At 38.4% G+C, this 26,611-nt stretch overlaps 1 pseudogene; it reads right to left on the minus strand.

The window, feature by feature from the left end:
* LOC122729005 lies at positions 1-23,729 on the minus strand (annotated as a pseudogene).
* Positions 23,730-26,611: the final 2,882 nt, after the last annotated feature.

The following is a 26,611-nucleotide window of genomic DNA, read 5'->3' on the forward strand; positions in this document are numbered from 1 at the left end:
TTACACCAACATCTGTGTAAACGGTGCAACTGTATAGCTATCAAAAATATGTTCAATACCTATGTGATAATACAAGCAAATAAGCACGAACAGCAAAGTAATAAAAAAAGAGTCATACTTCAATATACTAATTAATAAGGCATGAAGGAAAATATATTCAAGAATAACAATCTATGCATAAACTTTGGGACTGTCACATGGCTACACTGGGAATATTTTTTCTAGTTTCCCAAGAAATATCACAAGTTACTCTGGTCTCCAGTCAAATAAGCTTAGCTCTCTTGTGACCTGCTGATATCTCCTGCCCTTCTGCCTGAATTATGGTGGGTGCCGACCATCTTCATCAGAACTATAGCCTTACCTTCTTAAATATGACATTTTGGAGGACTCAGACTAGCTGGCAATGTTATTAACCATGTCGGGGAATGTCCATACCCTAGGAGTCTTTCTAGTTTTGAAGTAGAAGGCAGAAAAGTGATTGCTTCTGGTTGCAATTTCCTACCATTATTTGAATTGGTGTGGCGGTTATAGTACACAGAGCCTTCTTCATCTGAAATATGTTTCTCATCCATTGTTTGGTTCAGTTTATCTTTGTACTACTAGTACAGGTCTCATTTGCTTACAGTGTCTATTAGTTTCTACCTGCTTCCCAGCAAATCCCACTAACACCTATAAACAGTAAATGGTTGCATTGAATTATCATTACAGTGCCCCCATCTACCTCCAGAATTATTCTGCAAAATAGACAAGTTGCCCAGTCTTTTCACAACTCGTTATAGGATAGCTTTCCATAAATCTGACAATTTGTGTGTCCCATGAACACCAGGATTTCTCAGCAGAAACTGACTCCTTGTTGAAGATGTTTGGCAATGAATTTGGGCATTGTACCATTGTTTTTGTCATTAATCTTCTGGCTAAAGTTGTACCTAGGTGGTTAGCTTCTTAGTTGACAGTTGTATTGGTTGCTACTGTCTACAATTTCTCTATCCTTAGAGATCCCAAAGTACAAGTCAATAGGCAGGCATGACACCCAAATATCAAGAGATCAGTTGTAAAGTTTGTAGTATTATTACTAGTGGAGTTGGGCATATTAAAAAAAAAAAACTACTGAGGTTTTTGCTCTAGTCTCAGTGTTCTTGAAATATTTGTACAATGTTTCTCCATAAGGGTAATATAGTTCTGGACTTAACACAAAGCTGACATCTCCTGGAACAGTGTGCTTACAAAGTTTCTGATTTGATCCAAATGGATACTAGCAAGATGTCCATATACTGAAAAATACTTTCTCCCACAGAACCTGAGCAACTGTGGAACCTTTCTCATTCTAAGTTGGGCATGCCCGTGCACAAACTAGGAAGTTGTCCATCAACACCAAAAGATGGTTTATGAGCACTAATCACTATTATTGCACAAGTACCTTATTGCTTGAACCAGTAAAATTGATTTTGACAGCCTTTTTGCATCAAATGTCTAGTCATCATGTAAAGCTCTCATGGCCACCTCAGGAAATGCCCAGTTTCCAACTTATGCCATTGCTTCAAGAGTAAAGTTCTTTGGGAGCAGCTAGGTGGCAAAGTGAATAAAGCACTGGCCCTGGATTCAGGAGAACCCAAGTTCAAATCTGGCCACAGACACTTGACACTTAGTAGCTGTGTGACCCTGGGCAAGTCACTTAATCCTCATTGCCCAGAAAAAAAAAAGTAAAGTTCTTTCAAGATGCTGGCACTTGAGATCTTTACCATCACATCTTCACTTCTTGGCTTGGCTCACTTCAAAGAGTCTTTCATCAGTCATCCCTCTCTTTACCAATTGTCCACAGATAACCAAAGTGAAGAAGATTGGTTCAATGAAGCAGAGCTCATGCACACTACTGCTATGCTGTCTGGCACATTTCCTATACTTTGTGCTGGACCACCACAATTTGCTTGTAACTCAGCTCCTTGTCTGTTACAGATGGCTTCCACTCTTTCTTTAAATGACACTGTAACTTAACCATCATGTTGTATTCCAGACAAGTCACCTACCCATGTTAGTCCTCCCTGGCTGGTAATATGGGCTGAATTCATGATTGGTTAGTGATGCCACCCAACTCTGGGAAACATCACCTTAACTTGGCGCTAGTCAGAATATGTCAATGGAAGTCCATATTTACATCATTCCATACCTGCACTGGTCAGAATATGTCCATGGAAGTCCACACTTGCAATTCCATGTCCATTATCTTTGAATGTCTCAGTGACCACTTCAAAACTAGAAGACCAAGAACTTCAGAACAGGTTTAATATTCAAGCCAGTGCTGACAGATGCAACTGGTTTCTGGTGATCGAACCTCACTTGCCACTGTACTGTTCCTAAGCTCTCCAAGTTGGCATTTGTATGCACAACAAAAAGCTTGATTGGGTCTGCATCAGCCAGCACTGGCACATGTGGGGAAGACATTGACCAAGTCTTTGTTAGCATGTTCACATCTCTTCACAGCTAATCTCCACAGAGATTTGTAGGTTTTAAAGCAACGCATGAGCAAAACCGTTCAGTGGTTTAGCAGTGACAGCATAGTTCTTAACAAATTGCTGATAACCACTAAATCCTTGAAAGGTCCTTATAGACTTACACGGACTAATGTGAAGTGAAGTGAACAGAACCAGAACATTGCACTCAGTAACAGTAATATTGTATGATGATCGAATGATTTCGCTATTCTCAGAAATACAATAATCCAAGATGGTTCCGAAGGGCTTATGATGAAAAATGCTATCTCCAGAGAAAGAACGGATAGAGTCTGAATGCAAATTAAAGCATATATTTTTTACTTTGTTTATTTTTGTGTGTGTATGTTTTCTTTCACAACATAACTAATACGGAAATATGTTTTGCATGAGACCATATCTCTAATGTCTATCAAATTGCTTACCTTCTCAATGAGGGGACAGAAGAAGGCAAGGTGAAAGAACCTGCAACTCAGAATTTTTTAAAAAGTTAAAAATTATTTTTACATGTAATTAGGAAAAATAAAATGTTTAATTTTTTTAAAAGCCCTTTTATCTTGAAAGTTTGGGGTGGGGGTGGGGATGTGGCCCAGTCAGGGGCACTTTTTTTTCTTCTCTGGCTTGGAGTTTGTACCTTGTCTTGATACTATGTGGCACACTTACTTGACAAAAACTTTGAAAAGCTGGCACTTGTTAATGAAAAGGTTCACACCATCTTCTTCTAACTGATCCAACACTTTCATCAGTCTCTCCTCTTGTTCTAGGGTCTTCCTAAAGGCAATAATGTCACCAGGATCTATCAACACTTGAAGGTAGTTCACGTCTTTACTTTCTCCATCAATTGTTGGAAATTGTCAGGTGCCCTCAAGATGCATTGTGGCATGTGCTCAAACTGGTAAAATCTAGCTGGGAAGATGAAAGTGATCCTTATCTTCCTCTACTGTAGGAATATTTTTTAAATTAAAATATATGTATTTTTGTTTTTACAGGAATTTATTTCTTCTCCCTCCTACCCCTCTACTACCTCACTGGAAAAAGAGAAACAAAATTCTTGTAATAAAATTCATAGTCAAGCAAAACAAATTTCCATATTAGATGTGTGCAAAAAAAGTTTCATTTTGTGCCCCAAATCCATTGTCAGGAAATGGACAGCATGTTTCATCATCAATCCTTTGGAGTCATAGATGATCATTGTATTAGTCAGAGTTCTTATAGCTTTTAAAAGCTGTTGTCATGAGGCAGCTAGGTGGTGCAGTGGATAAAAGCTGTTGTCATATAAATTGTTCTGTTTCTGATTACATCATCCTGCTTCAATTCATACAAGTCTTTCTGCAGCTCTTTGAAATCATCTTTTTCAAAATTTCTTATGGCAAAATTGTATTTCATTAAATTTATATCCCACAATTCGTTTAGCCATTCCCCAATTGATGAACATCCACTTGGTTTCAATTTTCTTTGCCACTATAAAAAGAGTGATATAAATGTTTTTGTACATATAGAATCTTTTCCTCTTTCAGAATTATTAGATACATTCACCATTCTACCAGCAGTGCACCAGTGTGCCTGTTTTCCATAGCATATTCAATATTTGTCCCTTCCTTCCTTTCTTCTTTGTCATCTTTGGAGTTGTGTAGTGAAGTAGATAGAGAGTTACTATCATCAGGAAGACCTTAATTCAGATCTGTCCTTGGACATTTACTTGCTGTATGTCCCTAGGCAAGTCACTTAATCACTGTTTGCCTCAGTTTCCTCATCTTTATGATGAGGATAATAATAGCACCTCCTTCTGAGAGTTGTGAGGATAAAATATGTTAATATTTATAAAGCACTTTGTAAACCTTAAAGTGCTATGTCAATAAATGCTAACTATTGTTTGTTACCTTTGCCAATCCAATGGGTATATGGTGGAACCTCAGAATTGCTTTACTTTGTATTTCTCTGATAATTAGTGATTTGTAAAATATGCCTGTAGATACCTGTTGAGAACAACCTATTCATATCTATAGACCATTCATCAACTATGGAATGGCTCCTATCCTTACAGATCAATAGTGATTTAGGGCATTTTTTCATATGACTATAGATAGCTTTGATTTCTTCTTCTGAAAACTGATTGTTCATATCCTTTGACTATCAATTGGGGAATGGCTCTTATTTTTATAAATTTGACTCTGTTCACCATATATTTAAGAAATGAGGCCTTTATCATAGAAACTTGCTGTAAAAAAAGTTTTCCCGTTTCCTGCTTTCCTTCTTATCTTGGCTACATCATTTTTGTGTGTGCAAAAGTTTTTAATTTAATCTAATCAAAATTATTCATTTTACTTCCCATGATCTCTCTATTTCTTTAGGTCATAAATTCTTCCTTTATCCATGTATCTGACATAAAAATTTCCATGCTCCCCTAATTTGCTTACAATATCACCCTTTATGTCTAAATCATGTACCCATTTTGACTTTATCTTTGTCTATAGTGTAAAAAATGTTGGTCTATATTTAGTTTCTTCCAAACTGTTACCTAGTTTTTCCAACAATTTTTGTCAAATAGTGAGTTCTTGCCTCAAAAGCTTGAATGTTTGGGTTTATCAATTATTGTGGTTATTTATTACAATGTACTGTGTACTTAATCTGTTCCACTTATCCACCACTCTATTACTTAGCCAGTACCAGATTGCTTTCATGATTACTGCTTTGTAATACAGTTTAAGATCTGTATTGCTATGCTGCCTTCCTTCAAATTTTTTCCATTGATTTCCTTTATACTCTTGACCTTTTGTTCTTGCAGATGGATTTTTTTTCTAGCTCTATAAAATAATTCTTTGATAGTTTGATTGGTATGACACTTAGTGCTGTTTTATGCATGTGTATCTACTAAAGTAATTAAGGAACTAAAGCTTAAAACTGCCCTAGGACTTTTGGGATGCCCTACATGTCTTGGAAATAATATTTGTCAGAGAAACTTGCTATAAAGATTTTTTCCCAATTAATTGTTTCTCTTTTAATTATAGCTTTATTGTTTTTGTTTGTGCAAAACCTTTTTAATTTTATGTAATCAAAGTTATCCATTTTATCTTCTGTGAACCTTTCCACCTCTTCTTTGGCCGTGAATCTTTCCTCTATGTATAGATTTGGTAAATAATTTTTTCCTGTTTCTCTAAATTGTTTTTGATGTGAGGTGTTGGTCAAAATTTAATTTCTTCCATACTGCTATCCAATTTTCCCAGCAGATATAATCAAAAAATGAGCTATTGCTCAAGTAACTTGGGTCTTGTATTTATCAAATATTAAGCTATTTTGCTGCTTCTGTATTTTGTGTGGCTAATCTGTCCTATCGATCAATTCAAAAAAACAAAAAACCCAGTAGCATATTGTTTTGAGAACTACTGCTTTGTAATATGGATTAGGGCAGCTAGGTGACGTAGTTCCTAGAGTGCCAGGCCTGGAGTCAGGAAGATTCATCTTTCTCAATTCAAATCTGGTCTCAGACAGTTAGTAGTTGTTTGACCCTGGACAAGTCACTGTTTGCCTCAGTTTCTTCATCTGTAAAATGAACTAGAAAAAGAAATGGCAAATCACTCCAGTATCTTTGTCAAGAAAACCCCAAATTGGTTCACAAAGAGTCAGACTAAAAAAAACTGATCAGCAACAAAATATATTTTAAAACCCACTACTGGTGGCCCCTTTTTGTTCTTTTTTCCCCGCCATTATTTTCCTTTGAGATTCTTGGCCTTCTTTTGTCTCCATATGAATTTTATTTTTTTCTAGTTCTATAAAGTAATGTTTTGGCAATTTGATTATTCTGAGCTTCTAGGTCATATATCAACAAGATGGAGCATTTTCTCTATCCTCATGACCTCTCAAACTTCTCCAAAACAGAAATTCACCAAAGACAAAGCAACTTTAGCCATCTCCATGATCAGAGACACCAAGAACTCAAAAGAAGAATAAAAAGCAACAACAACAACTCAGTGAACTGAAGCCTAACCTGTGCTCACTTAGCAACAAACCTACAACAAAATACCTTGATCCCTGCATCTTTCTAGGGCCTGGATTTCCAAACCACAAATTACCGAGGCTGCTCTAGCCAGGGCAACCACGGCACACTGTGCTTCAATAAAACTGCGGGAGAGTGATGTGTCTGGGCTTATAATAGAGCTCCAATCTACAACCTGACCCGTGCCTCCTCCCTCTTTCCCAGAGATCCAAACTCGAAATGTGAGAAATTTGTCTAGGATAAAGCAGTGTGTTGATGTTTTGTACTGCTGGGCCAAGGAACTAAGGAAGAGGGGCAAGGAACAGGACACCATGTGTGTGGACACTTAGTAGATTGAGGAAAAGAGCCCAGCATCCAGCTGGGGCCAGTATTGTCCCACTAAAAGTCTCTTGGAGTAGAGACCTAGGCTGGTGAACTGTGAAGAATTGCTCAAATGGGAGGAGGCTGAGATTCTTTGAAATCCAGCCCCCAGGGGAAAAAACCACCACCAGAAGAGAGCCACAAGGTAATCAATAAGAGAAAATAAAGGGGAGAGAAGACTAAAAGAGCTCAGGAGGAAAAAATCTCAAAGACTTTGAGCATAAACATAAATCAACAGGGAAAACATTAAAAGCAGAAGGAAATTTGACCTCCATATCTAGTAAGTGAGTTTAGGCATCTATGAATAAATACTGTATAAACAAAGGAAAACAAGTCAATATTTGCAGATGCAGAGAACCCTGTGGATTTTGAGGGGAGCATGGAATTAAATCATGACACACTGTTCCTGAATGGTTTAAAACAACAATTAAGAATTGTGAAAGTAGAATTTATGTCCTGTGCAGCAGAAATAATTGGCAGAATAAAAAAACTTGAATCTTTGATGGTGTCTCACTGAAGAAACAAAAGAGTTCAATCTCAATTACTAATTGGGAATGGAAATACAGAAAAGTAAAGGACAGTCTGAAGAAGAGAAGCAGAAAGGAATAATATTAAAAGAAAACACGTTCTCTAATAAGAAAAATTAGTAGTCTTGAAGACAGGATGTGTAGAGACAACCTAAAGATTACAGGTCTCCCAAAAGAACACAAGTCAAAAAACGTGAACACCATAATGCAAGAAGTAATATTAAAAAATTGCCTGGAACTTCTGAACACAGAAAACAAAGTGCCAGTTAAAGGAATCCATAGGTCACCTCCAGGGAAAAAAAAAAAAAAAGAGGGAGGGGATACAAACTCCAATATATCATGGTTAAGCTTAACAGTCCCATTGAGAAACAAGTCTGCAGGCGAGAATCTGCAAGCTAATTTGATTGCTAAGGCATTGAGTTAATAAATTAATTTGTGTAGTATTCTCACTTTTATTGTTATCCTCATAAACAGTTAATATGTTTCCAATTATTTGGGTCTATTTCTATAAATAGTCGTTGTATTTGTATTGTTCTTGTGTATATCTTGGTAGATACACGCCCATGTATTTTATTCATTCAAAGTGATTTTGAATGGAATTTCTTCCCATTGGGTTTTATTGGTATTATACAGAGATGCTGATGATTTGTGTGAATTTATTTTATATCCTATAACTTTGCTGAAGTTACTATTTTAGTTAATTTTAGTTGACCTTGGGAAACCTATCATATCATCTCCAAAAAGGGATAATTTCCTTTTTTTACTATGCTTATTCCCTCAATTTTTTTTTTCTTTAAAAGGTCAACTAGATGGGGCAGCTAGGTGGTGCAGTGGATAGAGTACCGGCCCTGGAGTCAGAAGTACCTGAGTTCAAATCCAGCCTCAGACACTTAACACTTACTTGCTGTGTGACCCTGGGCAAGTCACTTAACCCCAATTGCCTCACTTAAAAAAAAAAAAAAGGTCAACTAGAAGTGGTGACAATGGATATATTTATTTCACCTCTGATTTTATTGGAAAGGATTCTGGTTTATTCCTGTTATATATATAATGCTAACTTGATTTTAAATATATTCTATTTATCATTTTGATGAAAGGTCTATTTATTCCTATGTTCTCTACTGTTTTTAATGGAAGTGAGCTGTATTTTGGCAAAAGCTTTTTCTGCATCTATTGATATAACATGATTTTTATTGTTTTTGTTATCAATATAGTCGCCAACATTTTTCTTTATATTAAGCCAATTCTGCATTCCTGATATAATTCCAACCTTGCCATGGTATACAATCTTTGTGATATGTTGTTTCAGCCTCTTTGCTAATATTTTATTTAAAATTTTTATATCATTATTCTTTAGAGATATTGGTATATAGCCTTCTTCATAGAAGAAGTTTGGTAGGATCATTGTTTTTACTATTTTTATAAACAGTTAATGGAATATTGAAATGAATTGTTCTCTTATTATATGATAGAATTCACATATGAATCCATGTGATCCTGTGATTTTTTCCTTTGGAAGTTCATTCATGGCTTGTTCAGTTTCTTCCTCTGACATTGAGTTGTTTAAATTCTCTATTTCTTGTTCTCTTAATTTGAGTATTTTACATTTTTGTAAATAATCACCTATTTCATTTAAATTGGTTTTATTGACATGTAGTTGGACAAAATAATTTGTAATAGTATCCTTTATTTTGTTGTGAATTCCAAATCTGACTTCTGGTACTGATAATTTGGTTTTCCTTTTTATTCTCTTTAATCAAATTAGATAATGATTTATCTTTTTTTAACTGCTGGTTTTATTTATTAATTCAGTCAATTTTTTGTTTTTAATTTTGTTAATCTCTTTCTTGATTTTCAGGATTTCTGTTTTAGAGTTTGATTAGGATTTTTCAATTCATTGGTTTCCTAATTTTATTTTAGTTGCATGACCAATTGTTGATCTGATCTTTTTTCTTTTTTGTTAATGAAAGTGTTTAGAGATAGCAGTTTTCCCTTAAGGACTGACTGTTTTGGCATACGTGTCAAAAATTGTGATATGTTGTCTCATTGTTGTACTTATCTTTAATGAAGTCATCTATTGTTTCTATCATTTATTCTTTGACCTACCAATTCTGTAGAATTGTAACTTAGTCTTCAGTTTATTTTTAGTGCTTTTTTCAGAGGACCATTATTTAATATAATTTTTATTGTAGTCTATGAAGCACATATTTAATATTTCTGTTTTTCTGCATTTGTTTGTAAGATTTTTATGACATAATACATGGTTGATTTTTGTAAAGATTCTGTGCACAGTTGAGAAATATGTTTCCTCTTTTCTCCCATTCAGTAATTCTCAAAGACCTAGCATAGCTCACTTTTACAAAATTCTATTCAGGTCCTTAACTTTTTTGGGGTTAGTTTTATGAAAGGGGGAACATTGAGGTTCCCTACTATTTTGTTTTGCTGTCTCCTTGTAATTCATTTACTTTTTCCTTTAAGTATTTGGATGCTATGCTATTTAGTCCATATATGTTAAACATTGAAATTAAGGGTTCATATGACCAAAAAGATCAAGGACTAGATACTTTCTGTGATCCTCACAATCTCTCAAACCTCTCTCCTACAAACTATAAAGTGTGTGCCAGAAATAAAGCATTTTAGCTGTCTTCATGATCTAAGACACCAAAAACCCAAATAAAGTAAGAACCCAAAACTAATAGCAAAAACCAATAGTCCCTAACCCATAATACTCAGCACTACTTTCCCCACCACCAACCACAATCCTGGCAGCAAGGTTGCACAAGTCAACCCACAGATTTGCAAAGGACCTCAAACCTACACTCTGACGTCCTCTACCTCCTCCCAGTGCCACAGAAATCCTAAATCCCAACAGCAGGAACTTGTTTAATAGTCTAGGCTCTAGAGCTCTGCAGGAGGGCAGAGGAACAGAGGCAATGGGGCAGAACACACAAATGGCCTTTTAATAGAGCTCAACTCTACAAACTGACCCTCTACCTTTCCTCCTCAGTGCCCCAGAGATCCAAACCTCAATAGATTAACTCAGACAGCTATAGGTCCGTAGCAGAATTCTGTGCCACAAACAGAGCTCTGCAAGAGAGTGGAGAAATAGGAAGAATGGAGCAGAACTCATGTCTGTGGTTGTAATAGAGCTCAACTCTACATCTTCTCTTCCCCGGTGCCTTGGAAATTTGCTTAAGCTGAGAAAACAGCATGACTGTGCTCTATACTGCTGCAACAACAATCTGAAGAACAAAAAAATGGAGTGGGCTATGTGTTGGGGTAGAGGGGGCTTGTGTAGCACTCCATTAAGCCTGAGGTAAAGAGCTCAGCATCTAGCTAGGGCCAGATGTGTCTCCCCTCCAAAGTCACTTAGGGCAGAAACCCAGGCTGATGAAGAATTGCTCAGCATGGGAGGAGACCAAGACATTTTTGAGATCCAACACTCAAGGAAACCACCAAGGGGAGAGGGCAGGTAGACTCATCTTCCTGAGTTCAGATACAGCCTCAGACACTTACTTACTAGCTTGTGTGATCCTGGGGAAGTCACTTAACACTGTTTGCCTCGCTTTCCTTATTTATAAAATGAGCTGCAGAGGGAAATGGCAAACTGCTCCTGTATCTTTGCCGAGAAAACCCCAAACGGGGTCACAAAGAGTTGGACTTGATGGAAACAACTAAACAACAAGGGGGGAAAGACCAAAATTACCAAAGATGTCTGGAAGAAGAAAATGCAAAGATCTTGAACATAAACAGTTAAACTAACAGGAAGGACATTAAAAGCAAAAGAAATGTGACCTCCAGATCTAGTAAATAAGTTAGGCGTCTATGAAGAAGTACTGAAAAACAAAGTAAAATAATTAAACACCTAATGAATGATTTAGAGGATCTATAGATTTTAAGGATAGCATGGAACAGCAGTAAACTGTTTCTTCATTATTTAAAAGAGAAATGATTGTGAAAACAATTTATATCCTCTGCAGCAGAAATAATTGGCAGAATATAAATTAATTCATTGTCTATATTACTTTTCTGCAAAATATAGTTTCCCTATTTATGTCTTTTAATTAAGGTTTTTTTGTTTTGTTTTGTTTTTTGCTGTAGCATTGTCTGAAATCATAACTGCTTCACCTACTTTTTTTTGGGGGGGGGTGTTCACCCAAGTCCTAAGAGATTTTGCTCCAACTCCTTATTTTAACTCTGTGTATTTATGTTTCTAGTATATTTATTGTAAATAACATATTGTTGGATTTTTGCATTCTAATCCATTGTTATCGTCTTCAATTTTAAGGGTGAGTTCCTCCCATTCACATCACAGTCATGATAGTTAACTGTATATTTCCCTCCATCCTATTCTTTTATACATTTTTCTACTCTTTTACTCCTTTATCCCTCTTTATTACATGCTTTTACACTTTCCTTTTAACAATTTCACTATCCCCCTTCAAGTTTAGAATTTGCTTATGACTAATTCCTCCCTAAATCTACTTTCTCCTTATATTACCTATTCCTATCTATGCCCCTGCTGAGTTGATTAAGTTCCTACACCAAACTCTTGGTGAGTGTGTTGTGAATTTTTGTATACTGCTATCTTTTAATCAATTTAGATGAATGTGAAGTTTATGTGTTACCTACTCTCCTGTCCCATTCTTCCATTTTTATATATTTATATATTCTACTTGCACATCCTGAGATATTAGATAATAAATTTCTCCAGCCTTCCTCTCATTTTTCTCCCAATATTCTCTTCTTTTGATGTGGCAAAAACAAAACTATTTCTAAGTCTTCTGTTTCATGTGACTACATACATAAACCCTTATGCTATTATGATTCTTAAAGGATCTTTTCATTGTACCCTCTTCCATTAGAATGCAAATAGTTCATCCTTATAAAGTACTATCTGATTGTTCACTAGTGTGTCTCTTGCCTCCCATATTTATATTTCAAAGTTCCTTTCAATTCAGATTTTTTTCATCATGAATGTTTGAAAGTCACCTATTTTTTTTGAAGGTTCTTCTCCCCCCCCCCTTTGTGGGATTATACTTTTTGCTTGGTAAGTTATTCTTGGTTGTTAGACCTTTATCTTTCACTTTCTGGAATATTTCATTCCATATTCTCTATTCCTTTATAGTGGTAGCTGATAAATCTTTTGCAATCCTGACTATTCTCTCAGCATGTGAATGTTTTCTTGATGCTTGTGTTATTTTTGTCTTCTATCTAGAAATTCTGTGTTTTAGTAATGGCATTCCTGGGAGTTTTCATTTTGGGGTTTCTTTTTATGTAAGAGATGCCTTACAGTTTCTTCCTTTCAATCTTTTGACTTATAACAAGTAATCCTTGTCTTCTAGACTCCTTAACTTCTATTTTGCCCACTATAATTTTTAGGGAATTTGTTAGTAGAGTAAAATTTTGTACCTCTTTCTGTTAAGCTGTAGATTCTTTACCCAAATCTCTCTTCCATGGCTCTAATTTTTTTTTATGATATAATTTTTTACTTTAAAAAATGACCCTTTCTAGTTATTCAAATTGTTCTTCTGGGCAAGTTGTATTTTTTTCTTTGATTTTGATTATAGGTGATCTTTAGTTATTCTTTCTGGTTTGTGTCTTAGTCGTCCCTAAAATAATTTTTAAAGCCCTTTATTTGCTTTGTTTGTTTATTTGTTTATTCATTCATCTATTTATTTACTTCACTTTTGGTGTTGAGGATTCAGGAGTTGAGTTCTAGTTCTTCTCTATTCCAGAGATCAGATCAAATTGAGACCATTTCCTTTGCCTCTAAGGTTTTTCTTTTGCCCAGACTCCCCCTTTCCTTCAGGGTCAGGTTTCTTTCCCTTCAAAAGGTCATGCCTTTTCCTTCACCATGGATGGCAAGGCTCTTCCTGTTTCTGGACTCAGTTGATGTCCATTCCTCTAGAGCTAGAGGAAGTCTTTTCTTTAATCCTCAATTAAATCCAAGGTTGCCCCTCCTCTGTTGAAACAGATCTAATTGTGGCCATTTCCTCGGAGGACAAGGTGTAGGGAGAAGTGAGACTTTGTTTTTATTTATCTTACTACCTTGAGATCTTCTTCTTCTGCAACCACCTAATGGCACCCTCCTTTATTTTAAAAAATCTTTCCCAGTGAAGGGTTTTTCCCCCTTAACCCTGGAAGTTTTTTATCTTCACTTTTCTTCCTCAAAGGATTTCTTTGCCTGTTGAGGCTTTTCTCATCTCCTCCCCTTCAGAATATTCCCCTACCCCCATCAGACTTTTATGTTCTTTTTTTTAAGGGTTTTATATTTTAATTTTTCCCATTTAATGTGTAATATATGAAATTTAGTTATCTATTTTGTTATAATGAACAAACACCTGAAGACACTGCCTTCTTTCTTGGTGAGTGCATGGACCTAGTTTATTTTCCTAACAGAAAATGTTAAGTGAATAAATTAAAGAGTAAAGTTTACTACATTGCAAATAAACTAGTTATGTGGATTACAACAGCACTCAGAGAGACCAGAATGGACCAAAATCTTGGACAATAAAACAATATCAAATATAAGTGGTTTTAGTGATTGTTAGAGTGATTATCTTGATTAACCTGCAAAATACACTCACCCGGCTGCTACATTTTATTCTAGTCATCAAAGGTTGTAGGAATTGTTGTTCCTAAAATACAAACCAAAAGGAAAACTCATAGGAAAATGTGATCAATGACTGACAACATTTTTCCAGGCATCTTGATCCTCAATTTTTTTTTCAGCAATGCTGCACTTGATTTTTTTTTTTTTATTGCATCTTTCATTTCTGGTGGCAGAACCAAGAAGGAAAGCTCGCAGATACGGAGCTGGATCTCCGTAGAAAGTCGGTGCTAAATTTGGTGAGATTAACTCTCTAGTGGCAGCAGATGCTGCATATCCCATCTTGGTACGTTAGCCTTCTTTCCAGCATTTTGCCTCTGAGCCCCTGAAGCAATTAAGGTTGGAGAGTTTGGCACTAGAGAAGGACCCGAACTTTTGAGAACCCTCCTGGGTGCTTGAAGGCCTGACTATGAACATGATCCAGGGAAGCTATCTCAGGAATATGGTCTTTACCCACTGGGGCATTGTCTGAGTCCTAGAAATTCAGTGGTACAACAGGACAAAGGCTGTGATGACCATGGACAGGGTGACAAAAGTCATGGAGAACAGGAGGTACACATTTATCAGAGGAATGACTGGAGACATGGAAGGGGTGGTTTCAGCGATCACCAAGAAGAACCCAGTTGAGGACAAGAGATGCAGAGTGTCACTTTCTCCCCAGAACTGAAGTACCAACATCACCAAAATGTAAATTAAGAGGCAGGGAATGATCATGTTAATAGTATAGAACAAATACAGGAGGTAGAGGTAAACAGAATAAGTGATAGCAAGGTAAACCTTCTCACAGCAGTTGTACTTGATATCCTGTTTTCATCACTTTCCCAGTACTTATACTGAGACCTATCTTCATAGAGGAGCCAGTCAGAACCAAGTCACTTTTGGCTTTTTGGGACCAGGAACTAAAACTTTCTGGTGCAATTTTGGTAGTCAAATGGGAATCGAATTATGTTTGTTTGATGGAAGGAGAAATCCAGATAACTTCTGTGTATTTCAGCAGTGCTTTGGTTGTGTGAACCTGGAAATCTCCAACTGCATTCTTTTTTTTTTTTTTTTTAGTGAGGCAATTGGGGTTAAGTGACTTGCCCAGGGTCACACAGCTAGTAAGTGTTAAGTGTCTGACTACAGAGCCAGTGCTCTATCCACTGCGCCACCTAGCTGCCCCTAACTGCATTCTTATATGACACTATGTAGAGGCTTCCATATCTTTTCAGAAGGCATAGGCATGAATTCAGTTCACCATAGCCAGAAGGATTCCACTTTAACTCATAGTCATTTCATCCATGTTTCATGCAGAAGTTGATCTGCATAGTCTAGTTGATTTCATCCACTTTTACTAACTGAGACACGGTCACTTCAAACTGGATGCTGAATAGGTCAGACACGTGGGCCAGATAAACTTATCATGGTCCTCAAACAGAGCCTCAAACAGGCAATGCTTTACCTCAGAGGCCCGGCCTGTCACGAAGCAGCCACGTCTGTGGTCCCATCAACTTTGCACTTCCTGGTCCCACAATGCAGCGCAGACAGAACCTCAAGGGTTAAAGGTGGGGAACAAAGGAGGTGAAGGCAACAAGACGCCAAGCTCCAAAATCTCCCCACAGCACTTCCTGTTCACAGCATGACAACCACCTTACACTCTATGCATGTTCCAGTGGCCCATCACATGCCATTCTTGACAGATGTCTATCCATCCATACCTTGAAGTGGGGTGGTAATTCCCCTTTGTGCTGAATGGTAATACCAAACTCTATCAATTAGACCAAAGTTACAAAAAGACTTGAGATAATTTAAGCATTCCTGAGATATGCTTCCGGAGTCTCTTTTCTTTAGACACCTCAGAAATTCAGCATAGGGTTTCCATTACTTTCCATTAGACAACTCATCTTGTCTCTATCAGATTGCTGCAAAGCCTGTTAGAAGTTCTGTTGCACATCCAGCACGGACCTCTATGTGGTCTTTTCCAGGAAGACAAATGTCTGTTCTTGAGGGGGTTCAATTCTTGATCGTATTATTGCTGTCCACCGTGAGATGTCTAGTCTGGAACCTGATGCAAGCCAGGCATCTCTGTGAAACCTGCATTGTCCATCCCTCACTTGACACACAGGTGAGCTCTCTCTGCCATAGAGCACACAGATTTAGGGGCAGCTAGGTGGTGCAGTGGATAAAGCACCAGCCCTGGATTCAGGAGGAACTGAGTTCAAATCCGGCCTCAGACACTTGACACTTACTAGCTGTGTGACCCTGGGCAACTCACTTAACCCTCATTGCCCTGCCAAACAAACAAAAACCAACACAGCTTTAGCCTGTATGTATGGATGGGCTGCTCCTTTTTGATGGAGTGGACTTAGCCTTGGTCTTCCCCCTTTCCACTCCAAATATTTCTCTCAACTTCCTTGCTGTAAGGTCTGCTTAGCACGTTAAGGCTCATTTTCTTGATTGAGTGTTCCTCAATACAAGGTTTATAGATCAGTTCCCATTTTTTGTCTCCCTCTGTCATATCCAATAGTAATTCATAGAATGCTGGTGGAATGCTTTCCCCAGTCCTGATCTTTCTATGAATTACCTTGTGATCTTTGACCTAATTTTCCTTATTATAATTTTATATTTATTTTTAAAATTCTGAACCTAACTAATGCCAAATAAGATGAAAATGTCCACACACTCCCCCTCTGCCCACCCTCCCCAAGTTTAAAGAAAAACAAAACTGTTATATCAGATATGCACAGTCTGGGGCAGCTAGGTGGCACAGTGGATAGAGCACTGGCCCTGGAGTCAGGAGTACCTGAGTTCAAATCCAGCCTCAGACCCTTAACACTTACTAGCTGTGTGACCCTGGGAAAATCACTTAACCCCAATTGCCTCACTAAAAAAAAAAAAAAAAGATATGCACAGTCAAGGAAAACAAATGTCTACATTGTCCATGTCCAAAAACATATGCCTCATTCTGTCCTTGGAGTTCATCACCACTCTTTTAGAAGCCAGGTAGTATGATACATCCTGGTCTTTTGAAATTGTGGTTGGTCATTGCATTGTTCAGAGTTTTAAGTCCTTCAAAGTTAGTTTATTTTTTCCCAACATTATTGTTACTGTCTAAATTGTTCTCCTGGCTCTTCTTGTTTCCCTCTGTATCAGTTCATACAGTCTTCCAAGGTATGTCTCAGGCCATCCCTTTTATCATTTTTCATGGTGCAATGATATTTCATTACATTTATATAGGGTATATGGGTATTCAGTTGGGACCAGCACCTCTGGTGTGAGGGCTTGCTGAGCTCTTTTCAGGGATGCTCATCTACCTTTGTTATCCATCTGTCACCCAATTCTAACCTGTGACTTCAAAAAGCTCTAGCATGTACAGCAGCCACAGCCCAGTAAAACTGTCTCGGCAGGTGGGCTAAACCAGGGTGAGGGTAACAGACAGGCCTTAAATCTGTCAATGAGTTAGGGGGATGTCTTTTTTGTGGTGCAATGAGGGTTAAGTGACTTGCTCAGGGTCACACAGCTAGTAAGTGTCAAGTGTCTGAGGCCAGATTTGAACTCAGGTCCTCCTGAATCCATGGCTGGTGCTTTATCCACTGCGCCACCCAGCTGCCCTGGGGTGACCACTTCAAGTATGTGAAGATTTCTCCCAGATTAATGGACAAATGAAAACAATCTGTTCTAATGGCCACAAAGACTGCTGAAGCAGGTGGTCTGGAATGCTTAGATCTTGACTAGACATTGAAGATGACAAGGCCACCCATTGCATCCTGGGCTGTCATTGGTCATTTTGACTTTTGTCGTGCCACTGGACTTCAGGACTCTAGAAGAAATAGTGAGGCCTACAACTTCGTGCAACTCACTTAAATACAATTCACATCACCCCATCATGTCATTGGTCCTTTTCTAAAATGAAGGATGCCCAACAACAACATCCTTATACCAGTACTTGTTGAGCCGTTCCCCAAGTGATGGGCATGCTCCCTTAGTTTACAATATTTTGCCACCACAAAAAGAATTGCTATAAATTTTTTTACACATAGGTCCCTTCCTTCTTTTTAAATTTTATTTTATTTATTTATTTATTTTGGTGGGGCAATGAGGGTTAAGTGACTTGCCCAGGGTCACACAGCTAGTAAGTGTCAAGTGTCTGAGGCTGGATTTAAACTCAGGTCCTCCTGAATCCAGGGCCCGTGCTTGATCCACTGCACCACCTAGCTGACCCCCCTTCCCTCTTTTTTTGACCTCTTTGGGATAGAGGGCCAGCAGTGGCATTGCTGCCTCAAAAATATGCAAAGTTTAGTGACTTTGTGGAATAGTCCCAAATTCCTTTCTAGAATAACTACCAATTCACAGCTCTACCAACAGTGCATCAATGTGCCTATCTTCCTCTCCAATATTTTTCCCTTTTTTGTGTGATTTTTGCCAACCTGATAGATATGAAATAGAACTTTAGAGTTATTTCACTTTACATTTCTCTCATCATTAGTAATCTGAAGCATTTATATTATTGAGGAATAGCTGTCATTCTTTGGATCATTTATTTATATACTTTGTATGCCAGATATTTTTCAGAGAAAGTTCTTACAAATTTTGGGGGGGTTTCCAGTTATGAACATCTTTTCAATGCCCTTATAATGTCTTTATTTTTGTTCACCTAAGATCAGTAGCCCCTTATAAATTTTGTATTAAAAAACATCACAATACTTTTCAAGTAACTTATACCGCCATCTGGTTTATAGACTAACCTATGAATTAAGCCATGAAAAAACCCCAATAGAATAATAGTAAAATGGTCATGCAATATTATAATACAAAAGGGGCAGCTAGGTGGCGCAGTGGATAGAGCACCGGCCCTGGAGTCAGGAGGACCTGAGTTCAAATCCAGCCTCAGACACTTGACACTTACTAGCTGTGTGACCCTGGGCAAGTCACTTAACCCCAATTGCCTCATTAAAAAAAATATATTATAATACAAAAAAGAAATAAAATGAATATGAAAATATAGTAGCAATAACAGTAATTGTATTCCATTTGCACACTGATAGGCAGTGTCATAACAGGTAGCATCATTAAATAATAGGCTTGCATATGCAAATGCAACATAGGACTGTTTAAGAGTGGATAAGATGGAGACAAGGAAACAAAATAACAGCAAAACAAAAGAAAACCAAAATTAGAGACTTCGTTGAAAATAAAATCAACTGAACGCTTCAGTGAGAGGGAGAAATAAAGCAGCAAAATGAGAGCAAAATTGTGGGTCAAAATTATAAAATCCAGAAAGCAGCAAAGCAAAATTATACAATTGAACAAAAATCAATCTTCCCAGTAATAACAAAAGTATTTCATTAAGTGACGTTCTATGAAATGGAAGTCTGGTGCATTCATAGATTCAGCTGATTCAACCTTTCTACTTTGAGGATGCTGAGAATATGGTTCCCAGAAGAATTATGGTGACCTGTGTCTTGGAGAGACTATGGAACATGGGTGAACATTCTGCAGCTGGTTTTGGTTAGCTAACCATGCGGTTGGGAGGAGGTTTGTTGTTTTGTTGTTTTGTTTGTTTCACTAAACCTGCTACATCTCCCTATCAGGGTTCTAGGGAACCCTGAAGGGTTGGAGGGGTCACTTTCCTGCTGCCATTGGTTCAAGCCTTCATCAGCTGTGTTTCTCCCATGGGTAGGGGGCAAGTGGCTAGCATCCCAATTCCATTTAATCACTTTAACATCATGTCATCATTGTTATTGTTCAGTCATTTCGGTTGTGTCTGACTTTGTGTGGGCTTTCTTGGCAAACATGCTGTAGTGTTTTGCCATTTCCTTCTCCAGCTCATTTTACAAACAGGGCTAAGTGACTTGCCCAGGATTACAAGTTAGTAAGTGTCTGAGGTTGGATTGGAACTCATAAAGATGACTTCATGTCTGGCACTCCATCCACTGTACCACCTAGCTGCTCCAAGTATAGTTTTTTGTTTTGGTTTGTTTTGATTCTTTTGGTGAGGCAATTGGGGTTAAGTGACTTGCCCAGGGTCACACAGCTAGTAAGTGTTAAATGTCTGAGGCCGGATTTGAACTCAGGTCCTCCTGAATCCAGGGACGATGCTCTATCCACTACACCATCTAGCTGCCCCCCAAGTATAGTTTTTACAAAGAGATATTTACTTCAAAGTTATAGCAAGAATAAACATATAAGCATTTCCCACAATACCTCTGAAGCATATTCTTCCTATATACCACCTTGGACTGCAGGAGAGTAGGTTCAAAACATTGTTCAGTTCCTACTTAGCATTGGTCCCACCAAAGTTCAGGTCCAGAAGTAGCCATGATTGTCAGGTGAATCTACTGTCATGGGTTCAGAACGTTGTTTTTGAAGATCTCTCCTTATTCCTTGGGTCATTGATGCTGGCCTGACTGCAACACCTAATACGGATTTGGACTCCCGTGTTCCTGTGACTTACTCTCCTGACCAAGATTGGAGACCACTTACTACAACAAGAAGAGGGGAAATGGCAAGAGCTAACTCAGGCCTTTTTGAAGACACTGACTGACATATTGGTAGCTAAATAGTACAATTAATTGGGCCTGGAGTCAAGGGAGATCTGAGTTCATATCTGGCCTCAGACATTTACTAGCTGTGTAACGTTGGGTGAGTCATTTAAACTCTATTTGCTTCAGTTTCCTTAACTGTAAAATGGGATAATGGCACCTCCCTGACAGGGTTGTTGTGAGGATTAAATGAGACATTCGAGGCAGCCAAGGGGCACGGTGGATAGAGCACTGGCCCTGAAGTTGGGAGAGGTCATGGTCCTATTCAAGAAAGGACAAACAACAACAAATGAAACATTTGTAAAGCCCTTATCACATGGCCTGGCACATAGTAGGCATTTAATAAATGCTTATTCCCTCCCCTCCTGCCCCCCAACAGTTCTAGCCGATGCAGTCAACCAAAAAATACTCCTATCATCCACTTGTTTAGCCAAACAGAACCAGTTACAGAGTGTCCACCCATGCTCCACAGTCTCTCAATTCTTACATGCCACCATGATTCTTCCAGGAGGTGACTCCCCAGTGTCCTCCATGTGGAGAGGTTGCAGTAATGGAGCAAGATGATGGTTCTGTGCATGCACCAGACCTTCATTACAGCTAAGGACAAATAACTAAAAAACATAAAAATCAAAATCAAACTGAAAAAAATCAAGTTAATGAATTTTGTAGCATTGATATCTTCAATACTTATAGGAATGATGAAGGAAAATTCTTCGAAAGAAGCACGGAGAATGAATTAAAGCAGTATTCAGACTCCCAAAGCAGGGCAGTGGAGGGGTGTGAAGTGTCCTATGATAAGGACCTCTATTTAGTGCTATGTCTGGGTGGGATTATTAATATAATGTGAAAAAATTTTTACCAGGCTACTTCCAGGGAGTAAGGATTAAGATTCTTATACTCTTGGGGCAGCTAGATGACGCAGTGGATAGAGCAGTGGCCCTGGAGTCAGGAGTACTTGAGTTCAAATCCGGCCTCAGACACTTAACACTTACTAGCTGTGTGACCCTGGGCAAGTCACTTAACCCCAATTGCCTCACCCCCCCCCAAAAAAAGATTCTTATACTTTCTTATACTCTCTTCCTTTAGCTCCTACCTTTGGAATGTGTCTTTTCCAGCCACAGCTTTTAATTTTCTAGTCTTCACTGTGACTCATCCCATGGAGTGTGTGTGTGTGTGTGTGTGTGTGTGTGTGTGTGTGTGTGTAAGCTTAGAGTAGAACAATTGAAATGGCCAAGGGTCCCACTGTAGCAACTTGTTCAGCTTTCTACCAGGCAGAAACAATTGCTAAATTCTGCCTTTGCCCAGGGAAAAACCAGATTCAAGTTTTTGCCCTGATTTGGGAAATTATGAAGTATAAATCAATAAAATTCTCTTTCATTTTGCTTTGGAGCCCTCATCCAAAAAGATCATGGCATTTTTTATAGAGTCTATTTTCTCTGTCTCATAATGAAATACATGCATATTAGATAGGTGATGGTTGACCACACTTTTTCAGGCTTTCAATATTAATTAAACAGAAATGTAAGCAAGCTTTAATGAATAGGGAAGCTTTGGATTTAACTGGGCAGGGAGAAGAGGGATATACAAAAATTGTCATCTGAGATCAGTTCTGAATGGAAAGTTCAGCAATGAGGAGTCTGCCAAAACCCACCTTTTGTCTCTTGTCTCTGATTGCTTTCTCAGCCTCATTGGGTGGAGGCTGCAGGAGTATCTGAGTTTCTGTGACTACTCAGGTCCCAGCAACCATACCTATCGCTATTCCCACTCCATTCTCTAGAAAAGTGGTTCTCAATTTGGGATTAATCCATAGATAGATTTCAGGGAGTCTCTGGACTCGGATGAGAAAAAATATTTGCATCTTTCTTTCTGCTAACCTAGAGTGAAAATTTGGCATTTCCTTTCATTATTAATTTTAAAATACGCACATTATTCTAACCTGAAATTCCATTTGTCTCATGCCAAAGAGGACCATGACATACAAAAATGTTAATCCCTGCTCCAGGAACTCTGAGCTCGCCCCAGCTCCCATGAACATTTCACATGAGATTTCGTCAGGGTAAGAGGAAAGTGGCACTGTGTCTTTAAGACATAATGAATCAACTGGGGGCAGCTAGGTGGTGCAGTGGATAAAACACCTGCCCTGGATTCAGGAGAATGTGAGTTCAAATCCAGCCTCAGACATGACAATTACTAGCTGTGTGACCCTGGGCAAGTCACTTAACCCTCATTGCCCCAACTGAGGGGAAAAAAAAGACATAATAAATCAAAAACCTGAAGATTTTTGTCCTCATCCAGCAGGCTTCTTCCCAGGTACTCTAAAATCCTATACGAGAGGGAATAGACCTTTGTATAATCTACCCCCAATAGATTGTAAGTGCCTTTACTACAAAGGTTGCTTTTTATTTTGGTCTTTGTATCCCTGGCACCTGGCACAGTGACTGGCATGTAAGGATTTAACAGATACTTGAAAGGATATTGCAAATAAAATGGATTTTTTTTTTTGTACTGCTAAACTAAGGATAGCTGAGTTTAAAACCATCGCATCTAACAGCAAACAGTATGATCAAAACACAATATTTGAGTTAACTTTCATTTCAATAGGTGTAAAAAGTCATGTCCTTTTTGGAATAGAAATCATTAACTAGCATGGAATGGGAAGAACACTGGGTGAAGGGTCAGGGTACCCAACTCTACCACCAACTAGCGCTGTGACCCAGAACAAGTTACCTAAACTCTGTCTTTCACTTTCCTCATCTGTAAAATAGAAAGAGTTGGACAAATTAGGAACCCCCAAAAGGCCCGTCCCAATGTACCAGTGTCTTTAGAAGCGCTATTTGGCTCATGTCCCAGTTGACTGCTATTACTATAATATTTTCTCTTCAGCTAAAAGGAATTTCCATTTGGGAAGGTAATGTCAGGACCCCTCACTGTGGCTGGCAAATGCCACCATCAGAACCCTTCTCAGTTACTTGCTCTGTCTCCATCTCTGCACATATTCCACATGATCAATGTGATGATAAGTTGTGGAATCAATAATAGCACCTTTGAAAAAACTTGGGGATCCCTGACCAGATGGTTTCTAAGGTGATTTCCAGCTCTAATATTCTAGGAAAAATTCATTCACCGATTGAATCTTTGGCATACCAGAGGCAGTGTGCATGGGGGCAGAGAGCTGGTCTTGAAGCCAAGAATATCTGGGTTCAAATTCCACATCTGACATATACTCATGCTGTAACCTTGGGTAGTATACAATTTATCAATGTCTCCACTCGATTCTGATGCTAAGTTTCAGAAAAGATACCTAACTACATTGGTTAGAGGACGTTTTATTGTCATCTAGGAGTTTTCTATACCTATGAAATCATAGGTCCAATCCCCAACCTCATATACTGTTAAGGGCTAAAATTCTAGCTAATCTGTCTAAAATATCTAATGAGTGGTCGCCAATAAATGATAAGCTTTAGCAAGAGTTAGGCTTTTAAGCATTTATTAAGTAGAATAAGAATTTGGTAAAGAGAGAGAGAAAGGCCTACATTCATCTATCTATTAAAGGGAGAGCGCATTTCTAGCTCCCGACTCCACCAGAGTCCTCAGGAAAAGGCTCCAGTCAGAGCACCAGGCTCCTCCCTTCTATCTCCCACAAGCAGATGTCACCTCCTGACACCAAAGAAAAGACTCCTGGTCTTGCCCTCAAAGACCTTCACTTCATGGGGAGCCTTTGTACAGTAAGTCTCCAGCAGGTGGCGCCATTCCAATCATTACAGTCCCTGCTTTGTTTCTTCAAGAAACGTGGAGTTTCCTTGATGAAACAGTCAAAAATAACAGAATATAATAACCTATACTAACTAACAATAACAATATAGAAAAGGGAGAGAGGAAAGTTTTGTCCAGAGGGGCGATTTTTTTGTCCTCATGAACTGGCGCTTTGACATTGGTCTTGCAAAGGGAGGGCCTCTGCAGAGAGTACATGTTACAGATGGTGTATATTATAACAGAAAGATAAAAGAGAAAAACAACAACAACAAAACTGTTCATTTAAAGTCTCTGAAAGTCTTTTCTCAGATGTCCTCTAGGTGTAGTCGTGGAATGGAAGTCTTTTCAGGGGTTGAGGTGTGGATGCTGGTAATCAGACAGGAAAACTTCCTACAAAATTGAGCTTAACACAACTTTAAAATAGCTTTGTCAATAATCAAATCAAACAATGAAAGTTCTCAAAAACATGTCTGAGGGAATTCAGAATCTTAGTTGTTACACATGAAACATGTAATAAAACAAAAATTGAAACATTCTTTAAAATTAATATTACTATGGTCCCCCCTTATGGAGGGTAAATCTGACAACCTTCTAATCAGATTGTAAAAGGATTCCAGACATGTTGGGAGCAAATAATGGTCTGTCTAGCTGCTGACTCTTTTCTTACTCATACTATTAAAACACCCCAGGTATGAGAGTCTCAAAGATTGAGGACTGCCTTTATTGCCTGATAGTTTATTATATAGGATCCCAGGGTTGAAATGGACTTTAGATATCAGTCTATCTCAAGCCTGGAAAAATGAATCTACCCTCTACACCATCAGTAACAGCTGTGCTCCTCTACCTCCTATAAGTGGAGGTACTTTTGATTGGTCCAAATGGACAAGTAATAGTTAGGAAGCTTAGGGCCGGCAAATAGGGAAAACCCCAAACGTCAAAGCCACATGGCAGGTGTGGGGCTGGGCTTCCTCTAAGTTGGCCCCAAAGAGGCCAGTATAAACAAGAAGCAAGATACAAAAGACCGAGCATTGGCAGCTCAGTTACCTCTTTGCCTCTTTTTGTTTGTTTGTTTTTTGTTTTAGTGAGGCAATTGGGGTTAAGTGACTTGCCCAGGGTCACACAGCTCATAAGTGTTAAGTGTCTGAGGCTGGATTTGAACTCAGGTACTCCTGAATCCAGGGCCAGTGCTTTATCCACTGCACCACCTAGCTGCCCCACCTCTTTGCCTCTTAACAAGCTCCCCTTTTTCTGTAGGGGAAAGTTAAGTTTTGTGATGTCAGATACATCACTGAGGACATTCATTGAGTAGACTTACATGCTCAACCAACCCCATTTGCCATCTCATTCCTCACATGAGTGGCATGAATGCCATTAATTGCCAATATCCATTAGGGATTATTTTAATTAGACTCTCCCTTATAACATATAACTTGGAGAAAGGGGATTCTGATGGTATGTTGGTAACCACTATCTTTTAGTAGGATAGGTTTTAGAGCTAGAAGAGACCTTTGAGGTCATCAGGTACAACACCTTAATTTTACAGATAAAGAAACTGAGGCCCAGAAAGAATGTGACTTGCCCAAGGTCACCCAGATAGTAAGTGGCAGAAGCAGGATCCAAGCCCAAGTCCTCTGACTCCCAGCCCAGTCCCAAAGAACCAGTTGCATCAGGGGTAAGTCAAGTGTTCTGTATCCTCCATCACTCTTCCACCAAGTTTTGGATTACAGATGAATCCAGTTCTATTCTTCTTGCTCTTCATTATCCTTTTCCCTTTTGCTTTATTGAGATGGTTTCCTGCAGTTGAATTTAGTTTTAAATCTATTTTGAGTTTCTTTTTAAACAATGGCACTTGGTAGTAGACTTCCATTTTAATTGTGTTGACTAAGGTCAACTTATCTCTATTGTAATCATAATGATTTTATGTCTTCATCGTGATTCTAAGGGAAATAAAAATAAAATTATCAGATTTAAGGAAGCAGGGGAGGAGAAGGGAGAGAGGAGGGATTAGTTCTTTGTAGTGACCGTTGTTTAGGACAGTGTTTCCTAAACTTGGTAACTCTTCAGCATACTTGTAAATCAACAAGTTTGCCATTGACAGGCATAGAAAGGATAATCTCCACATCCAGTGATGTGTGTGGAAACTAGGTACTTGAGAAAAGCAGGAAGGAAAGAGCATAGAATAATGAAGAGAGAGCAAACCTCAACTTCATGAAGACCCAGGTTCAGGTCCCATGTCTGATGCATACTAGTTTTGAGACCCAGGGTAAGTAACCTAACCTCTCCTTCCCCAATTCTTCTCTGAGGCTGGAAGTTGCTCATCGCATTAGTAAAAGTTTTTTCATTGGGAATTCCCTATA

Source organism: Dromiciops gliroides, chromosome 5 (assembly GCF_019393635.1).
Source record: "Dromiciops gliroides isolate mDroGli1 chromosome 5, mDroGli1.pri, whole genome shotgun sequence".
Lineage (NCBI taxonomy): Eukaryota > Metazoa > Chordata > Mammalia > Microbiotheria > Microbiotheriidae > Dromiciops > Dromiciops gliroides.